General features: G+C 35.8%; 1 long non-coding RNA gene across 1 annotated transcript; it reads left to right on the top strand.

Moving 5' to 3' along the window:
- Positions 1-1,575: 1,575 nt before the first annotated feature.
- LOC148781960 (uncharacterized) lies at positions 1,576-4,611 on the top strand. The gene is made up of 2 exons (XR_016056684.1): positions 1,576-1,729; positions 3,780-4,611. It is a non-coding gene; the product is annotated as an uncharacterized LOC148781960 (long non-coding RNA).
- Positions 4,612-15,897: the final 11,286 nt, after the last annotated feature.

Below are 15,897 nucleotides of genomic sequence, written 5' to 3'. Positions count from 1 at the left end.
CCATAAAAAAATTTTCTCATTTCTAATTTTTTTTATATAGCTTTATTATATGAACAATGTTAAAATATATATATATATATATATATATATATATATATATATATATATATATATATATTTCTCTCCCTAAAAAGTACTTTTTAGAGGCAAAACTCTCTACTTTTTAGAGGCAAAACTCTCCTGCTCTCTTCTCTGCAAAAAATCTCCGCCCCAAACCCTAGCAGCCCTTTCATCTTTCTCTCTCTCTCTCTAAAAAGTACCCCTTTTAGAGGTAAGTCTCTCCCGCTCTCTTCTTCTCTGTGAAACTCTCTGCCCCAAATACTAAGTTACAAAAGTTGCTGATGTCGTTTTTTCTCATGCCAAATCGGAAGATATTGGACCCCAGCTCTTGTGAATATCCTGGTTTGGACTCTTGCTCTCTTTCTCAGATTTGGGGATTTTGATCCATTGCCATATTTTTGCATTACAAGGTTTGAATTTTTTCTATCAAGTAATAATTGGGTTTTTGGATTTGGTTTTTCTCACTCTATCTGGTAATTAGGTTTTGGTTCCATTCACATCCATTATATCTCTAGATTGCTTTTGTAATACTCTTTTCCTAAACCAAAACATGTATTCGGCTCTACCATATCCCTTTCCATTCTTATTGGAAGTCATTTTCAACTGTTTCAAGGTCCTTTGATTTTTTATCTTTTGCAAATATGAGCTTTAAATGGAGCTTTGCTAGCAAAAATAATAATGAGATTAAAAACTTCACAAAAGCACATAAAGGTTACCAAACCATCTCAAAAAATACTAATGTGGTCAAATCAACAAATTTATCATCATAATAGTTAGTTTAATAAAACCATTTCACTTGAGTACCGCCTCAAAATTGCTCAGCATGACTCTATCTTTGATTTAGAATCCTAAACACATATAGATGTTGGTAATTTGGCAATGATATAAGTGGCCAAAATTACTAAACTACTGTTTTGAGATTCCTGACCCCAAATAATAGATTTTAATGAAAACATATATATTTTGGACTTTTGACTTCATTTGTATCAGGTTGCTTAAGTTGAACCAAGTGATATAAATACCCTTTGTTCTGCGCTCTATACCTGGAACAAGAGATTTTAATGATAAACCTCATAACCCAAAACAAGGAAGTGTGTTTTACTTATCTTGACAAGGGAAAATTAACTGGATCCAGGAGTAATTCTGACCTCCTTATATAGAAGATAAATGATACATATCATACAATCCCAATACTAAAATACTTTTATTTGTTCAAGATTACAAACTCAAAATAAAGGCATCTTCCTTGGACATTTTCAACAAATACCTAAAGCGGTATTTAGGTGAAATGATCTTTTCAAATCCAGCACCATGTTGATAAGCTGATTTGTTTGATTACCTCAATGATAAAATTTTAAATGATTTGACCATTTTAACGATATATTCCCCTAAAAAATTCCAAATTATACTCATTCAAACCAAATTGAGATTCACGCTTACTTGGTGAAGTGCATTATTTGCATGAAAAACTTACCCAAAGGAAATGGTTGAAAAACCCCTGACTTACCACAAAGCTGCCCTCTACCTCCAATGATGCCTACCTCAAAATTTTGCATTCAACAGTGTCACCCCTTGTTTTCTCAGTCTTTGACATTTAGCAGTTGAATTTGAGTTTGAATCAAAATGAAGCCATGTCCTTTTGTTTTCATCATGCTCCTTATTAGCATCGGTAAGTATCATTGTTCTTCCTTTTTATACTTTGCTCTCGGCCCTACGTTGTAGAGATAGACTTCTCTTTTTTCTTTTGTCAAAAGATTCAATGGGGAGCATTTTCAACATTCAGTCCCTCGGGTAAAACTCAATGCAGTAATATTTTTTTGGGAAAGGCTTTTATGCTTCCCCCATAGCATGGAAGTTTTATCCTCCCCCTATCATCCAGCCGTCCAATTTTGATCAAGAGTGTCACTCACCATTTGAACTTAGATCCGACGTCTCAATATTTTATTTTTATTTTTTTTATACAAATTATATAAATATAAAATTTGGTATGTCCTATCTTCTCATTGGGGAGCACCTAGAAAAAATATTAAAAATAATTTTTGATAAAATATAATGACCAAAATACCCCTTAAAAATTTCAGTAGTATTTTGGTCATTTTATTTTATTGAAAATATTTTTTTTATATTTTTGTCTAGTGCAAGCTTAATAGAGGAATGGACATCCAAAATTTGGTGTCAAAATAATTTATAGAAAATACTTAAAAATAAAATAGTGTAGAGAAGTGACATTGTGATTGGGACAATCTTAGCCCTTCATTCAGAATGGACGGTTGGATAAGGGGGAGGATAGAACTTCTATGTTGTAGGGGAAGCATAGAAATCTTGCCCTATTTTTTTATCAATAAATGTTGGGGACACAACATTTGTAATGGTTGGCTATAGATTTTAAAAAAAAAAAAAAAGAAAAAAAAAGAAAAAAAAAAAAGAAATATCAAATGCATTTTGTATGTGCCAGAAAATATAATGTCCTAATATTGCATAGAGATCGATAATTTTTAGAAGGTCAGATCTAAACTTGGGAACTTAAATCTGATTATTATCATTTTAGTATAATCATCTAGTTATTTTTAGGTGGATTCTAAAATTTTAGATCGGAAAAATTCTCCTTAGTAGCTCTTTTGCCTAAAAGAGTGAGTGTACAATATACGCTTACTGGCTCTTTTTCTAAACATCGAGATAGAGAGACTCTCCTTTGCACTTTTTACACTCTTTAGAGAGAGATACTTTGTTTTCCATTTGTTATGTTGTCTTGGCCTGAGCGGGGCCAAGCCAACCAAAGCATCACAATATCATGGGAATATGAACTAGTTAATATTTCACCTATTTTTATTAAATTCCAACAAGCTCACATGGTCATAAGTTAAAGTAGTTGATTTTTTAGGTGTTTTGTTATAAATAGGTGAAATGTTAGATAGTCGAAATTTTAGATGAGTTTCGATAAATTTTCTTACCTATGTATTATATGTATAAATTTCAATTATAGAGAAGATCTACATACACAGACCCTATTTTGGTCCTGGCCAAGGCCTGTCCCTAGGGCCACATTTTGTGGCCCAAGCCCTAAATTTTTAGGGCCTGGCCGACCGACCCGCCCAGCCCATTCCCCCCCTTATTTACATATCACTTAAAGATTGGTCCAGCACTACGATGAAATTCAAGAAACTTTTGGCATAAATTTTTGCACTAGTTTTCATGAAACTAGTTTCATATTTTTACCCTTGCCTTTCATTTTATGCAATTCCTGTATCAGCTTATGAGAAAATAGCCAAATGGGCAGAAATCACCAAAAACAAAAAAATAAAGTTTCTCCAAAATCCAAATTCATGCGAATGTTCTTGATTTCGGCTTCTTTCTCTTAGAAGTGTAGATCAAGAGATAGAAAGGTACTAGAGCAACTTACAGTAGATGACAGATAGAGAGGTACCAAACCAATTTCCAATGAAAACAGTGATTCTAACTACTATAGTAAAAGGCACAGCCCGAGCCTGGTCCACCATGGCCTAATCATATCCACATTTGAGTGATATATATCGAACCGAACCAAGAGGCAGCATTGAAAAACAATTTGAGCCAAGCTTGGGCTAAGTGTAGTCAGGCAAGCTCGGCACTGGCTGAGTCTAAAGAGACTGAGCCCAGCCTATTGGCAGCCCTAATCATACCTGCAATATATTTTTGTTTCAACTATGTCTGTAATTTTCTTAGGCATTTGATAAATGCAGGAAATGTAGCAGTGATGATAGAGGGAGATGAGGTTGATGAGAATTGTTCAACGTCCATATCAAATCGATTCATCGTTTGCATCGGTTCATATTGTAGAAAGGATTGTCAGACTCTTTATCCCCAAGCACATGGAGAATGCACCGGATTCTTTGATTGCACCTGCACTTCCTTTTGTCGGGGTGGTCCGCACTGATTTGGCTTGCAGGAGGCTGCCCTCTCACTCTCTCTCAGCTCTGTCGATTTGTATCGGTGTCTTGTTTGATATGGATTCCATTATCTCTCTCTCTATCTCTCTCTGAGTTCCGTCGATTTGTATTGGTAGTAATCAGATGTGAACTTTTTGCTACGGGTCTTCTTACAAGTCTTTTGAAAGGGGCACCTCTCTGATCGGCTTCATATCAATGTTCGCAAAAATTGAATCCCGGTAAATGGGCCGGTTCAGACGGCTTAGCCGTGCAGGTCCCGGCTGGTCCAATTATTGGTCAAGAAATACTAATAATATATTTAAAGCATGATTACACAAGGTGCATTCAAATGAAGTTGAAGATTACTGAAAAAATTGATTTGTGGCCAGGGGTATTTTTAAAATTGGACTAGCCAATTCCGAGTTGGACCGGTCGAGTTTGCGAACACAGCTTCATATAATGTCTCTCCCATCCATCGTCTTGTACATACAATACCTTATCTCTCTTCACCCACAAGGTCCACTCTCTTTTCTCCACCTCATCCTTTTTAGTTTATGTGTAAAAGATGTTGGGCTTATGTGGTCGGTAAAGGCTTTATGAGAGCTTGTATAAACATTTCATATAGTGAAACATAAACTCAGTGGAAGTGTGGTCTGTTTGTACAAAATACTAGACAAATGATATTTATCGATACTCGGTCTTGACTCGACGTGCTAGGCCAATCAAATTGGAAAGCCTAAGGTACTTAGGTATAGAGTTAAACTGATAAGGTTTCAGTGGGTTATTCCTTGATGAGGTCGGAGTTGCTCAGATGAGGGAGTCGAAAGACTGTGTGGCCCTTGTGTATGATGGTTGACCTTTAGAGATTGGGCCAAAGCATCATCCCTGAACCATCACACGGCATGTACATGTATAGCTGTATTAAGATAGCAATCCACCAATGAAAGTGAAGCACGTACATGTGTGAGAGATTACCTTTATGTATCATAGAGCCATAGTTACATCATGGTTTGGGGGATCATGGATTTGTCTCTAAACGAGAACCTGTAGTCTATGAACTATGATTTCGTCCCCTAGCTTTTTGGTTGATTTTGGTGATACAATCATAAACCCCTGCAGTAGATTATGGATCATGGGAACCGTTGGGTCAATTTGAGAAAGCTAGTGTGGATCGTAGTCCATAGCTACAGGTGAAGTGCGCTAGTATATTCATAATTCTTAGACCTATACAAATCTAATTCCCATCAAACTTAATTAGTTTTAATTAATTTTATAATATATGATTTTTAAAATGATTATTTGAATTTTTATGATTCTCTTTATATTTTATTTTTATCATTTAGATTTATAATATAAGAAAAAATCAATTTTCAATATTTTAAATAATCTAAAAGAAATAAGTTCTATTTTAAATTCTAAAAATTAATTTAAATATTACTAAATTATGAGGGACCCACCACAAGGGGTTGGGTCATTTAAATTGAAGCACATGATAGAATTGGGTGGGGTCCATGAGGGGCAACCTAGGGTGGCTCACCCCACCCATGGAAAGTTGGCTTACCGTATTAGGTTCATGCCACTTTGCCTAGTTGGCTTTCTATATTATGGTACAAAGCTATAAATATCCATAAAAAACGATGGTATGACTATATTTTTCTTTATTTAAATAATTGATGGGAATAGATTTAGGAATTGGATGATAAAGTTCTAGTACTTTTTTTTTAATCTTGATGGTGTATCTAAGGAATTGATGGCTCACATCTCTTACCCCACAAGTTTTCTTAGATCAATAGTCTAGATTTGATCTCACTAAAGATGACAAACTCTAAGCATTAAAAAATTTATAAATAGGATATCTCTCTCCCTAAATCTCTATATCTCTCTTCTTCTCTCTTCTCTCTCTAAACGACTATCTTTACTCTCTCTTTCTATCTCTACAGGGCATGCCTCACTTGGGCCTCTCATCTCTCTAAGGGGCACTCCCCACATTATGGAAGTTTCCTCTCTATTGCTAAGACGCTCTCTCTCTTATAGAAAGTAGAAAGGCGCACACCCCACTTAGGCGAACTCTCTCTCTCTGATCTCTCTACGTTAAGCAAAAAGGGGCTTTGTTGAGGATTAATGTATTGTATTCTGAGGAAATATATTTGTTAAGGTGGAGTTAAAAAGATGACTCCGGAGGGCCGTTAAAAGTTCGAAGGGCCGAAGGCCCGGAGAAGTCATCCTGACAGGTTCAGGGGCGGCTGCCCTTCAGAAAAAATTTGGATATATCCGTACATGGGATTCGATATATCTGAAACTGGATATATATATATTCGTACAAAGGTATTTTGATAATTTGTACTATTTGTCTGAGACTCGATATATATTGTTGCGATTGAGGGTTCATCTAGAGTTAAGGGTTAAAGGAAAAACACATATCTCTTTATAATTGAATAAAAACAGGGAGGCGCGAGGAAGAGAGAGAATTGTAACCTATTCTCCACTGCCAGTAAAGCAGCTCTATTCTCCCGTGGATGTAGGCATGTTGTCGAACCACGTATATCTTTGCATTGTGGTTGATTGTCTCTTTCTTTTGTGTTTGTTTCTTCTTTTTTGTTTTTCGTGGATTGCTTTTCGTTTTTACTGGCTTAAGGTAGGCTAAGGCATTAAGGGATTAGCACTTTGGTTCAAGATAAGATCGATATGCTTTTGGAGGGCTTTGCCATACTTAGTAGAATCGAGATCGATCATTGATCCCAAGCACCATTAGAAAGAGGAGACTGAGTGTGGGGCATACTAAGTCTGGTTGAAGTAATCTCTGACAACTTTACTTGCTTTATTTTATTTCTTTTGTTATGCTCTTCTATTCCCATAAAGCAATACATCAAGTTCTATTTATTGAATAAAGGAGTTGTTCTAGTGGTATCAAGTGAGAACTGTTTTTATTTATTTATTTCAAGAGTAATTTTATTTGTAGTTGTACATTATAACTGAACTTACGAGTAAAAAAAAAAAATTATATACACTGTGCTTTGGTCCATGTTTTAAAAAGAACTTGAGCATTCCCATTCTCAATAAGGAATTTGAGGCATAGGAGTGAAGGTTCGATGAAATTTATGCGTTTACTTTTATATAAGGATTCTGCCATAGAGTTAAAGGGCTCAATTTTCAAAGTCGGTATCATAATTTACACTGTTATCATCTCATTCTCCTTAGTAGCTTGTAGCATTTTCTGGCTGGTTTCATTATTACTTTAGTTGGTTTTAATCTATTGAGGAACAATAGATTGAAGAAAATTTCTCACAAATAATATTTTCCAGCAACAAAGGCCTTTCGTCCCTAACCAGTATCGTCAAATATCCTCTTAATCCACTGAAGAACAAAATAATTAAATCATTTTCTCTTTGATCTCAGAGAATTTATTACCTAATCCCATAAGCACATTTGGAACTCATGAAAAAAAAGTGTTTTCACGTGGAAAACTCTCTCATGTGGTTAGGTAGGAGAGTTTTTTCTTGCATCAATTGGTTATCAATTAGCTCGAAATTATATGTTAGGACCAATAAGTATGAAAAAATTCTTGTATCTAATCATATGAGGGTGTTTTTTTTTACGTGAAAGTACTTGCACATAAGTATTTTCACGCGTGTCAAAACGTGCCCTAACCAAATGTTATTCAAAGTAGCCCCTTTACATGAAGGATGTGGTTTCTATAGGGTTGCAACTTTAAACAATCCAATTAAGGCACACCTCCAAATTTTATCATAACATATAGTTTTGGTGTAAAATATTTTTAAGATTATCTAAAAATCTATTTTCGTTTCTAATTATAAAATTTTAAACTCAAAAAATGGTTAAAATCAAGTAGATCTATAAACATATGAAAATCTTGAAAATTGACATTCTAGATAATGTGTTGTATGATGCACTATTTCTGGAACTAAAAATCTTTTTTTTTTCATATTCATTAATCACGATGTCTAGATGATCAATTAGAAGGTTTTTCAACACTAAAAAAAACCTTTACTGATAGATTTTTGTGGCGCAACTGTAAATCTACATTTTAAGGTTGCAGTCTTATAAATTTTTCCTTGCAATGAAATACTTAAAATTCCCGATGAAATATATTTTTTCCAATTACTTTTGTGGTAGTCTCCACATTTGCACCATGATGGTGGTCAACTTCATTTGCTAGAATGCCTATGATCTGTAACTCTTGAAGGAGAGAGGGAGAGACAGATAGCTTTTCTTGGTTTAATTATTAGACGACACAAGGGCAGTATTAGTAAATAAAAGGTAGAAGAGCATAGGGAGGGTGGCGGACAGTGTGACTTTTTAAAACTAGAAGGTCCACGCATATCTCGTGGAAATAAGGTTTTTACAGGAGCAAAAGCAAATGGGCTATTAGGTTGTTTTTCTAGGAACCCTATTAATGTGTAAGATATATGGGACCCCCACTTCACAGCCGTTCATGGGAAATATTTTTTTCATTTTTTTTTTTTTTTTTTTTACCACATCCTTTTAGATAACATTTTGGGTGTCTTGTCGTAAAATTAGGGTGAACCTCAAAAAAAAATAAAAATAAAAATTCTCACCAAAGTAAATAAACAAATTGCTCCTCATTCTTTTAGGGGTATTATGGTAATTATGTATCTTTGGAAATATTATTTTATTTTTTATCATGTGCACCCCTGTAAGTACCATGCATGCCCCAAATTTCGCTTTAAAATGTTTCACTAAACAAAAACTAAAAATAAAAAGCTCTAAACCGTCAGATCAAGATCTAATGGTTAATAGCCAGCTTGTGACTTGTGACTCAAACCATATCAGCCTTGTACTCAGATCTGCCAGCTGAAATCAGGAATTATATATATATAGGGTTTGTTTGAATTAACAATCCCTCCAAATACAAAAGTTAATTTTAGGGATTGTTAACTCTGGACAAACTTGGGAAGCGAAAGATGCCCACCAACTAGGAATAAGGGCTAAAAAATTGGGTTCGTCAAACCATGCCTCTCAAAGTGAAAGTGGGGCTGGTCACTAGCTGGGTTTTAAGGAGGTTAGGGCAAGTGGTTAAAGGTGGGTTTGTATAGGGCGATAACATGAGAACCTCCCATTCTAGAGATATCTATACTACATTATTAAGTGAAAGTGGGGCTAGTCACTAGCTCGGTTTTAAGGAGATTAGGGCAAGTGGTTAAAGGTGGGTTTGTATAAGGCGATAATATGAGAACCTCCCATTTCATAGATATCTACACCATATTATTAAGTCAAAGTTAAGGGTTGCACATGTAGAGGCATTCCCACTTTTAAAGGAAGAGAGAGAAAGAGAGCAATAAGAGACATAAGGGAAGAGAGAGAGAGTTGTCAATCTCTTAAAATTAGTGCGAGGAAGAGAGAAGGGAAGAGAGAGAACAATGAGAGAGAGTATACGCATCAGGGAAGAGAGAGAGTAGAAGATAGAGAGAGTTGTCGATCGTTTAAAATTAGTGTGTTTTTATTTTCTATTTAGAGAGTGATCAATCAAATCAATCAAGAAGGAAAGAGAGAAGGGAGGAGAGAGAGTACACATAAGCGAAGAGAGAGAGTTCATATCTCCTAAAATTAGTAAGTTTTTATTTTCCATTTAGAGAGAGATCAACAAAATTAATCAAGATGGAGATACTTGCTATATTATATCATTATCGAAACATAATGTATTTTATATCCTAATTAGAAAGAGAACGCACAAGGGAAGCCAGAGAGAATACACATGAGGGTAGAGTGAGAGTTGTGAATCTCCTAAAATTATTTTCCATTTTGGGAGAGATATAAGAGAGAGATGCATGTGGAGTTGAGAGAGATAGAGAGAGAGCACGTGGAGATACTAAGGGGTTGAATATATTTTATAAGTTGTCATTTCTTAAAAATATAACTAAAAATAGGAAAATATATATTGAAATTTATTGTAAAATCCTTAAATAACTTACTTTTCTTTAAATCTGTATCTTTCTCTATCTCTTTCCTAAAATCTTTAAGGAAAGGTTTCTATACTTCCCCTACAGCATAGAATTTCTATCATCCCCCTACCATCCAGCAGTCTAAATTTGATCAAGAGAACCACTCACCGTTTGATCTTAGATCCGACATCTCAAAATATTTTACTTTTAGTTTTTTTATAGAAATTGTATGAATATAAAATTTGGTACATGTCATCTTCTCATTGGGGCGCACCATTAAAAAATATTAAAAATAATTTTTTGATAAAATATAATGACCAAAATACCTTGTAAAATTTTCAAGGGTATTTTGGTCATTTTATTTTATTGAAAATATTTGTTTATATTTTTCACTAGTACAAGTTTAATAGAAGAATGGACTTCCAAATTTTGGTGTCAAAATAGTTTATAGAAAAAATTTAAAAATAAAATAGTATAAAGACGTGACATTGTGATTTGGACAATCTTAGCCATCCATTCAGAACGAATGGTTGGATAAGGGGAAACATATAAGTTTTATGTTGTAGGGGAACCATAGCCTAAATTTCTAACCTTTCCTCTTTTTTATTTTTGCCAACGGGTCTTTCCCTTCCTTTTTCCCTATTTTTTAGGCAATTTTTTTTAAATGCTACCTCACTTGAACGAGGCACTCTCCTTAATGCCACCTCTCTATCCTTCTCTAGAACCTCCCATCTGTCCCTACTGTCTTTATCTCTATTCTCTCTCTCCCTCTCTCTTCTCTTAACTTCTCTATTTGTTAATTGTCACAACATTTTGTATTTTTTATTTATAATTTTTTTGGCTGAGAAGTAGTATTCAATTTATAGTAGATATTTGAGCATATATGAGAAAATGAGCAAGAAGACAATAATAAGGTATGTTCCAGCTCTATTATGTGCTTTTTATGTTATTGTTTGTTTATTTTCTTTGTTATTGTTCAATGTTGAGGCTTTTAGTAGTATTAATAACCTTTGATAATAACATTCAAAAATAAAAAGCATGGATAATTATATCTATGATTCTAGAATTATTATCATATTAATATATTATTTGCTTTCTATGTTATGATCTTACTATATTTGTTTTAAGCTTTTCACTGTAAATTATAAAAAAATTAAATAAATAACATTTTATTTGATATAAAACTCATCACTAAAAATGAAAATTCTTAATAAAATTATATCATGTATTTCTATACTTATTAATTTCATTTATGACAAATCGAACTTTTAAAGTTATAAAAAGTATTTTTTTTTTCATAAGAAATCATTTTTTTCGTGTTTTTTATGTCCCTCCTAATATTTATATTTATAAAGTTTCAACGATTTTCTTTTGTTTTGTGAATTTTTTTGTTATTTTATCTCCCTTAAAATTTATATGTGCAACACACGTAAATCTAATAGTGTATCTGATTTGGAGGGGGAAGGGTGAGCAGGTGGTTGGACCATGTGAATTGGGCTCCTTGAATGGGGATGTCGAAGATGTTAAAGGAGGAGATGAAATCTGAGAACTGAATCATGCTAGGGGAAATGGCCGAGTTTGAGTTGTGTTCATGGGAACATCTGGGGGTGTTAGAATCAGTCTCCACCAAGGCACCAAGTGTGTGGCAACATGGAGGCTACCAAGGCTAGTTCCTCTCAAAAAGAATTTCTAATCCCATTAGCATTGGGTCATATAGTACACTGTTGTGGACTTCCATAAAAGCCCACTTGAGTTTTTTGTTAGGACTAGTGTAATAATGAAATTGCCAATCCAAGATGCCAAGAGGATGTGAATGGTGGGGTCCCAAATCACCCATATTTCACTAGACGCATTGTTGTTCCCCATATCATATTTTAAGCCTGCGGATAATTGGAGAGCTCACAGTTACCTCTGGATTATTTTTGAGCTAAAGAAAAACATCAAATCTGAAGAACGCTTCTAGAGCATCCGGCGAATTATTGTATCTAAAATCGATGACCTAGAGGACGTGGTGAATATTTCGTTGTGCAGGGTGAAGCTTGTTAAAGAATGTGGAGCCAGCAAAGATGCCCTAGGAGGAGGAGCCTGAAGCACTCAGGAACTACTGAGACAAGATCGAGAGTCCGCGATGGTCATATTTCAGTAGAGGGGGAGGGGTGGAGATTTCGGGGATAACAACGGAGCACCTCCCTATCAATTCACTCTCAGTAACTGGCAGTTAGTGTATGTTTCCTCATTCAAAAGTCGATCAAAAATTTTGACTTCAAGCACAAGTATCACAAATCCCAATTGTCTATTGATGATAGCTTATCGTGAGGAGGCGCTACCAAATTGTTTGAAAAACAATATACCGTGATACTTTCCCCATAAGCATTGATAATCCACGTTAGCTAGGATAATGTTTGTACCCTTAAGAAAGCGGGTGGCCTGAGGGTTAGAAGACTGCAGCTAATGAACATGGCCCTTCTTATCAAATGGTGATGGAGCTTTGATCTTAAGACCACCAAGAGATGTTAATATGCATGGAGCAAAAATAAGTGGGGGTTTAGTTAAAAGTGCTGATCCTAAATCTTCATGTTCTTATAACCGGATGGGTCTTTATAAGTTTAAGTTACTATTCCTAAGATATAGCACGAAATCTATTCGAAAAGGGGACTCAATCAGGTTTTAATTTGATGGATAGATAGGAAATGACCCTCCAAGTTATCAGCTCCCTGAGGTGTTCATGAAGACCAAGAAGGGGTGCTCGGCAGTATGGGGCATCATATGCAGATACGAAAGGATTAGAAATGCTTTCACAAACCAAAATATAGGCATTCTTTACACTTCTACAGGAGGTATACTAGAGTCCAACCTGGGAGGATGAGACAATGTTGAAGCTACGGTTATTAGTGGCCCCGCAGCCACATCATGTTAAGGTGCACAGTCTAGGATTGGTAGGCCTGAAATATTTTCATTCCTAGTCCGAATAGCACTGACGGAAAGGTGAAATGGTAGAAAGGTTTTTCCCTTTTAGGAATGCGGCATACTAAAAGAAGGTGAGGGGACCTCGAGTTCTTCCCGAAGCCTAGGGGCTGCCCATTGTGGTTTTGGAGGGGAAAGGGGGTAAATGCTCTTATTCCAGAGGATGAATCTTTACATTATCCTTTGGGAGCGACCTTGATATTTTAGATGAGGGAGTCATGAATGTCGATCCTTTGAATATTTTGAAAGCAAATCCTGACGCGGTTGTTTTGCCTCTCGAGTTGGTGGGAAGGGTTGAGATGCAGCTGGAAAGAGATGAAGGGGGTGAGACCTTTTTTCACCATGGTGTAAGGGCGGAAGAGTTAGTGGTTCCTTTTCCTGTAGTGGGGCCAGCTTCTTATACTGATGAAGTGGGGGTTGCAGCACCGAAGGTGAGGGAGTTTGATGTTAATAATGATACAACAAAAGATTTTGGGGATATTCTTGATGATATGGGTATGTTTGATGTACCCATTGGTACAGTTTTGGAGCTTATAAAGGCAAGAAAGAAGGCGAAGCAGAATGCAGGTAAGAACGAAGTGGCGGCAAATGGTTTGTGTGCTGCTAAAGAGAATGCGAAAGGTAAAATGAAGTTGACGGGAGAGAAGGCGATGTCATCGCGATCCTCTTCTAGACTTGCCGCTAGAAGAAGGGGAGTCTCGGAGGGGGGCAATTATCTTTAGGGAAGTGGACCCAAATTTGGCTGATACGTCTGAGAACATAGATTGCTCTTCCTCTGCGCTTTGTGCTAGAGATGGGGCTACTTCTGATGGTAATGAAGGTAATTACCTGGAATGTGTGCGGCCTGGAGGAGATGAAGAGAAAATATGAAATCTTGTTGCTGGTTAGGAAGTTTAAACCTAACATTTTGCTTCTTCAAGAAACAAAACTCCCCAGTCCTTCTCTTCGAGATATCAGAGATGTTTGGGGCATAGGTCCAGTAGGGGGTAGATGAGCTAGGATCCTTAGGGGGCATATGGACAATATGGGACTTATCTGTAGTTAAATGTTTGGTCTTTCAGTTATTTGATCGTCTTTTTGTTACTGTCTTTGAAGGCCCTTTAGATGGTTTTAAATCGATGCGTGTTAATGTATATGGGGCAATACAGTCTCTCTCTAATGTTATTTTGAGTATGAATTTGCCTTGGTGTATTGCTGGTTATTTCAATATGATACGATGACCTGATGAATTTCCTCTACAATAAACTTGAATGGATGTATGAGATTATTCAATGACTTTATTGTTAGGCATGAAATGATGGATTTTCCTTTAAATGAATCATCTTTCACTTGGTCTAACAACAGCGTCTCGAACCTTATCATGAGCAAAATTGATAGGTTTCTGGTGTCGAGTGATTGGGAGTCCTTTTTTCCTCTGGCTAAAGTAAATTCTTTTAGTAAGATATCTTCTGACCATGTTCCAATTTGTCTCAGCATTGATGATACTTTTAAAGGTCCTAAGCCTTTTCGTTTTGACCTAAAATAGTTAGAGGAAGATGGGGTGTGGGATATGATTAAGACGACTTGGTCTAATGCTATAATTATGGGCTCTTTTGGCTTTAACATTCATCAAAAATTGTTAAGTATAAACATATGCTGATTCATTGGAAAAAAAGAAACTCATTTCTGCTTGCAAAATAAAGTCATAGACACTTTATTAGGTTTGGAAGGTGTGGAGGGTGCGCTACAGGGGGAGGATTTCTTACGAGTGCTTTACAGTAAGAGAAGTATAAACTTCTTTGGTCTTTACACTGCTATCTTCGTTCATAAGAAAATTTTTGGAGGCAAAGATCGAGAGTCAGATGGTTGAAGGAGGGAGGTTTTGAATACCAAGTTTTACTATGCTATAGCGAATGCTCGGCGTCGTCAAAATGATGTGTCGACTATTTGCTTTGAAGGAGTGGAGGATAATAAGAGTGATGAAAGGGAAATAGAGTTTGTGAAGCACTTTCAAAAAAAATTTGCGAAGGATTTACAGATAAAGCCTAACTTTAGTGGGTATCGATCTCAAAGTTTTACCAAGGAATGTTGCAGCATCTTTGGAAGGAATGGTAACAGTGGAAGAACTTAAAAGGGTAGTTTTTACTATGCCTGGAGACAAAGCGCCAGGTCTTGATGGATTTTTGGTGGTTTTCTTTCAAAAAATTTGGGATCTCACAAAACTTGATTTGGTTGTTTATAGTGCATGAGTTTCTTTCAAACGGTGTTGTGAATAAAGCCATTAACTCAACATATATTGCACTATTCCTAAAGAAGCAGGCTATAACAAGAATGTTAGATATTAGACTAATCTGCCTTCTGACTAGTCTTTATAAAATCATAGCAAAGTTGCTGGCAAATAAACTCAAGGGTGTCCTTAATTTGGATTATTTCAAGACTTCAGTCGGCATTCATTAAGGGGAGAATTATCACAGTTGGAGTTTTAATTGCACAAGAGTGTGTCCATTTGAGGTACTTGGAAGAAAAGCCAGAATTTTTGCTCAAGGTTAGATATGGAAAAGACGTATGATTGGGTCAATTGGGACGTATTGCTGAAAGTGTAGATGTATAGGTTTCAGGGGAAAATGGAGAATGTGGATTAAAGGGTGCATTTCCAAGGTACATCTCTCACTGTTGACAAGGTTATAAAAAGGGAAGGGGGGGGGGGGGGGGGGGGTTTTAACAAATGTATGCATTCTATGTAAGGATAATGATGAATCTCTTCCTCTATTGTCCATTCTCTTCTCATGAAAAGAGGGAGGGTTCTATGTAAGAACGGTTGTTCTATGGGAGATTTAGATGGAGCGTAATAGAAGAACTTTTGATAACAAAGCTTTGGAAGTGGATTTGGTCAAAAAGAAAATTTTGCAATCGGTTTGGTGTTGGTTCTCTGTGACAAAGGAAAGGTTTGAAGTAACCAAAGTGGATGTTGAGATTAATCTGTATAACTTGATGCTTTAAAATATATCGAAAGTCAGACCAAAAGGCAGATGGACCACTCCTGTTATTGGGAGTATCAAACTTAATTT

Source organism: Amborella trichopoda, chromosome 5, assembly GCF_054954075.1.
Source record: "Amborella trichopoda isolate Santa Cruz 75 chromosome 5, AtrichopodaSantaCruz75HAP2 v2.0, whole genome shotgun sequence".
In the NCBI taxonomy this organism is placed as follows: Eukaryota; Viridiplantae; Streptophyta; class Magnoliopsida; order Amborellales; family Amborellaceae; genus Amborella; species Amborella trichopoda.
This window is presented reverse-complemented; position numbering and strand designations above follow the sequence as displayed.